The sequence below is a fragment of the Physella acuta genome, unplaced genomic scaffold, assembly GCF_028476545.2.
Source record: "Physella acuta isolate Inbredline_101_S28 unplaced genomic scaffold, ASM2847654v3 ptg000316l, whole genome shotgun sequence".
NCBI lineage: Eukaryota > Metazoa > Mollusca > Gastropoda > Physidae > Physella > Physella acuta.
In genome coordinates this window covers 703,481-709,728 of record NW_026731835.1, presented here as the reverse complement: position 1 = coordinate 709,728, position 6,248 = coordinate 703,481, and positions in this window count along the sequence as shown.

Sequence of the window (6,248 nt, the reverse complement as noted above, 5' to 3'; positions counted from 1 at the left end):
AGCGGGGGACACCAACTGATCTTCCTTCCGCAAGATGGCCCCGAATTGGAGGCCACCAAATTATCCGTGGATTTGCTCTCGCGTTCCGCAGTCGTCCTGACTAATAGGGCTCCTCGCTGCCGTGAGTGTCCGCTGTGCTCACGCAGGATTAATGCTCAGTCCGGTCCGGCCACAATCAGAGTCGGCCCGGGCAAGCCGTGTCGGCACGTGATACGCCTAAAGAGATTTCTGGAACCCCCGCTCAGCCTTCAAACACCCCAGCGGAAATTTCGCACAAACACACACAGTAAAATCCCGTCTTTACGGTTTATCAAAAAAATTTACAATTTTTTTTTTATCAGAGCTCCAGCTAAATTCTTCCGTGCCCCTTGTGGATTTCTTGATTTTTACATTTTCTTTACTTTTTTTATACGGGTGGATTCTCGATAGGTGCCTACATCCTTTTTTAAATATATTTTCGCCACATATATTGATAAGAAAGCATTTCCGATACGGGTTGTATAGATATACTTGAGCCATGTAGTTTTCATAAATATACGAGCAACCCTGTTAATCCGGGTTCAAGTCAATAGAATTTCCCTGAGTCTACCCAGAAAAAACACTATCCCTTCATTTGCCAAGGTCTCTGAAGCAGACGAACTCTACTTCATCTGCCCCTTGTGTCTTGGGCACGATTGAGAAAAGGTGATGATACGACACCGCCAGACCTGAAAGATATTTTAACTATATCTAAAAAAAAGTATTAAGTTAATTAAATGACATGACTCTTTGGGGGTGTGTGGGGAGGAGGGGGGAGGGGTTGTTAGAGGGTAATTTTATTACACTGTGAACGTAGTATAAAGGCAGTGATTTTGTCAAGTGAAAACTAGATCTATACCACCAGGGTTTCAGACATCTTTCTCAGTGGAGCTGGAGGGTGGGAGGGGGGGGGGGGCACTTAAACTTTCGGGCGGGGGAGGGGGGGGGGTTGATGAAGCTGGGGGGCGTGCTTGGGGGGAGGGGTGATACTTATTTCGTATTCCGTTGATGGAAATATGTGCAACATGAAATTTGATTCTATTTTGCGGAGGGTACTGGCAGTTACCCAGAACGTTCCGGGTTTAGCTGCTGTGTGTGTCTTTATTAAATGGCGCGATTGGCTTTAATAGTAAAATGTTATGGTTAGTAGTGCTGGGTCTAGGATTGGGGGTTAGCCGTTAGCTGTTAGGTGCTATATTAAAGGTGTAACGTATTTGGTGTTAGGGTTAGGGAATTGGGTTAACGTTAGTCTAAGAAAACAATAATTAATATTTTTATCAGTGCAAAGTTTAAGAAGTTAAACTGTATTAATGTGGCATCTACCGTGAGAGGATATAGAAATGTAGGCACAGTTGTTTTTATTTTTCAGACGGAAATAAGCAAACAGCTCGTCGGCGAAACAAGCGCGTCGCTTATTTCAGCTACAGTTGAAAAGTATAAAAAGGTGCAATAACATTAGCGTTATTCCAAGCAGAGTTTCTTCCAGGTATCTCTTCGGACGAGATGGCATTTATATAAAAAACATATACTTTTACTAGTGTCCCCCCCCCCCCCCCCCCGGAAAATATAAACCGCCCCCCCCCTCCCCCGAAAATATCAAGTGCCCCCCTCCCCCCGCCGGAGAAAAGTCTGAAAGAAACACTGATTCCAAGACAATCCAAAAAACGACAAGATCTAGAAAAAGTTGCGGTCTGTTGATTGCATTAGTGAAACTAAGGGTTGCTTGTACAATAGTAATAAAACGAATATCTGGCGGCTGGAATACGACACAGACGTTAACTTTAAAACATTGATGTCAATACATTTTTATTACAACTTCACAATGGGTGTTTTTACCTTTGGTTAATTTACTTTATGCAAAAATCTTCATGAGAACTAGTTTAAAGACATGTTTAAATTCGTTTGTAAAAAGAGTAATTTCTTATGAATCTATTCGGTTGATTGTTCCGAAATAGCTAAGTACAAATGTATCTTCTATCTTCTTCTTCTAAATCCCGTTCGTGGGAAGTAGAGTTCTTCTGATGCAGAGACCACGGTATAGTGTGGTCTTTGATAGGTACCCATCAGAGCTGGGTGGACTCGGGGATTCGAACTCGAGACTCTCGGGTTAGCTATCTATTTAGCCGTCCCATTGATCTTCTGCCAGCTCTTTCTTATTTCAGCTAATTCAGTCGCAAACATTTTCAATCGAATTTTAATATTAAATTAGTCCATTTTAAAATTATTCGATTCAAATAACAAGGGTAGATAACTAGGTTTCCGCCTTCAACCCATCAATCAGGTGACCTGGCGTGGTTTAACACATGTTTACTTATCTATAGGGCTGGTAAGTAGGTCACCAACCAGTTCTATGGCTCATGCAGGTTTTATTGAGTCGTAGAACTGGTTTGTGACCTACTTAGCAGCCCTATAGGGCTTGTAAGTCTTGGCCTCTCTCACTAAAAATTCAAAATTTTGTTGGCTTGGAAGAGAAATAAATTTTTGAACTAAATGAATCGTTGTGAGCATGATTCTCAAATGATAACAGATAAAACATGTCAATTATTTGTTTCTATATTTTAAAGAGTACCTAAATGCTACAAATTATAAATTTTTACTAATAGTAGGATCAAATTAGGCTATTAATATTATTATATTGTAACTAGGTTTAGGAAAACTTGTTATGGATCAGAATAAATATTAACTGTACGCCTCTTAAATTAAAAGATGTAACTTTTCTATTTTTTTAAAACTGCTTGAATAATTCAAATTGGTTTGAAAAATACAAACTGGCAAGTACAAGTTGGTGACCTACTTACAAGCCCAATTTAGGCGAGATAATTCACTAGTGAGCTTATAAAAGGGCTACTCGAAACGATTGTTATAAGGGAATATTAGAGATGTTAATTAGATTCGGTTTCAATGAATGTTACCTCAAGACCTATTTGCTTAGTATGTTGTTTTTAACTGAAGTATCGACGTACTCTAATGTCTTTTTAGTATTTAAATGGGGGAAGATTTAAAACGTTTCTTGTAACCATTTTTTTTTAAAGCTCGACAGTTATGAAAAAAATAAACATACATTTTCTGTAACTATAATAGTAACATTGAAAACATTTTCTGTAACTATAATAGTAACATTAAAACATTTTCTGTAACTATAATAGTAACATTAAAACATTTTCTGTAACTATAATATTAACATCATAACATATTCTATAATTATAATGGTAACACCAAAAACATTTTCTGTAACTATAATAGTAACACCAAAACATTTTCTGTAACTATAATAGTAACATTAAAAACATTTTCTGTAACTATAATAGTAACATTAAAACATTTTCTGTAACTATAATAGTAACATCATAACATATTCTATAATTATAATAGTAACACCAAAAACATTTTCTGTAACTATAATAGTAACACCAAAAACATTTTCTGTAACTATAATAGTAACACCAAAAACATTTTCTGTAACTATAATTGTAACATTAAAAACATTTTCTGTAACTATAATAGTAACATTAAAAACATTTTCGGTAACTATAATAGTTACATTAAAAAAGATGATTGAAAATAATTCTGAAAGGATTTATAAAGCGCCCAATTGTTTATTTTTATCACCACAGCAAAGAAGTAATTGCTCTTTAATTGCTTCTTAACTCTTCTTCATGTTTACCAACTATATTCAAAGGAAGCTACTAGCACTTTGTGTTTGTATTATCGTCTAAAAATGTCACGTGTTCGCTACTATAATAGTCCGTTGTTGTATTTCGGAGGTCAGTTTGCGACTTCCGGGGTCAGAGTTCAGGCCTGCCCATGTCTAACGAGAGATCGATCAGTAAAGTTTGATCTTACTAGAACTAGCTGGCCGAAGGGTTTACACATCTGACCTGATCAAGTCTGGTTGTTGTCTTTACTGGGGCTTTATAACGTCCCTAAATCTGCTTTCGTTATTGTAATGATACTCATGTTTACATTTGTTACTTCATCAACAATGGTATCTTCCAAACACCTCTTCCTGTTTAATTATTATTTTTATTATTTTTTTTTTTTTGCAACATAGTTATTTTAAACGTTGCTGTACTAGTTTTATTTTCCTTTGCCGCAGCCAACTGGCAATCTAGTACTGCATAAGAATTTTTTTTTAAAAGTTAGTATAAATATATCTACCAATTTCCATACATTTTTATTTTATAGTCCCAAACTACCAACGGGTTTTAGTGCTAAATTAAAATGTGTGTAAAGCGAGACAACTGTAGAAATCTTTCAACGAATTTGTTTGCTTGCTTACTTCCCTTACAGAAATTTTTGCTTTTTTTTTTCTTGCTTTCGCCTTTTTTGTCTATCATCATTCATCAAACTAAATTTTATTTAATTATTATTTTTTAACTTTTCCAGAATTCAAACAACGTAAATTATTTAAATTATTGATTTCTGTGGTTTTACTTTGAAGATACTATACAGCTGTGTAAAAAGCGTTTTTATGGGCCCATCGAGAATGAATACGAACACATAGTCTACAATAAACTATTATAATAAGAAAAATTACTCAGATATCAGGAGAAAAATTGACCAGAGAAGCTACTCCATTCCAGGCAATTCAAACGTATCCGACCTATGCTTTTTCCATTAATTGAATAAAATTGTTGAATAATTATAAGGGGAGAGAATATAAAAGTAAACGCTTTAAAAATTTATTATTTGTTATTTCCCTTTTACTGTGTGGGGGAAAAATTCTCTATGTATTAATTGTAAAAGATAATTTGGACATAAATCGATATAGTTTTATTACATTGTGCAAAAAATAGCAGAAAATTTTATTATATTTTTTAAAGAACTGATTTTAGTAAAATATTACTTTTAATTCGTTGAATACTAAAGACAAATAGACAACAGTCAAATTAAGACAATCCCTAACCATGTTCTTACAGTCCTTGTAAAGATAATAGAAAACAGTGGCCTTTTCATCTACCGCTGGCCAAGGGATTACCCAATGAAGTGTTAAGGCAACACTTGAATAATGATTAAGCCTAAATGATTAAGCCTAATTCATTAGATGAGTAAGGTTCCACAGCATGCATCAGGCGTCTTCCTTATCAGATTTCATCACACTAAGATAGCAGACCACCGCTTACCCCCCTTATTTGAAGTTTCATTACACTAGGGCAGGGGTCGGCAACTTTTAAAGACGTAGGAGCCAAAAGTTACAATTTACAAAATGTCCCAGTTTTTAAAGGGTTACTAACATTTTTATTTGATAATTATGGTATTGGATTAGGATTAAGTGAATACATTTGATTTTTCATTTAAAAATAAATAACTTTAAAAATGAAATACTAGATCTAATTACTCATATGAAAACATACAAATGTTTCGCACAAAACAAATTAAGTATCTTAGTTTGCTCTGCTAGAAAAATAAAATTTGTAATTAAATAATATATCTGTACGACGGTACCTACCCACTTTAGAACAGTGTTTCTTCCAGACTTGAAATTTCCGGGGGAGCGGTAGACTTTCTTCGGGGGGGGGGGGGGGGGGGGCGACTGTTAAATGTATATATTTTCTATATAAATTCCATTTCGTTCGGGGAGACGGTAGACTTTCTTGGTGGGAGCTTCGCACTTCCGAAGAGGTGCCTGGAAGAAACTCTGCTTTAGAAGCTAATAACTAAAAAAACCACCGTCACTCTGGTCAAACTAAAGCATACTGACAGATAGAGAAATGCATTCTGAATAAATAACATATACCATTCAACGATATTCGAAAAAGGCACATGGGCAGTTGCAATAATAGAACCGTCGCCACGGGGCTGGCCACAGCACGGCCGTAGGGCTGGACCTGGGGCTCAAGCGGCTGTCTGCTTTTCTTATACTCTCTACTCCCTATTCGTACTTCTCTAATGAGTGTTTTTATCCTGTTTAAAGTTGTTGTTGTTTACAGTAAAAAAAAAACATATTTTAAAATGATTTTTGACAATGGTACCAGTTAGCAGAATTTTACCCACATCTCCAGTTCTTTTAAGGTACCCGTTACTTGTTTCATATTTTGTTATATATATTTTTTTAAATTATTATTCTGAAGATAAAATGCAAGTCCACTCTAAGAGTTAGGCTGTGTGCCTCCAATGTCATTTTGGCTGGTTCATACTAGATCTAGATCTATACTCTACTTATACATTATACGGGATAATTTAGTTTGTTTACTTTGATTCTTTATCAAGGAAAACTACTCTTAAAATTG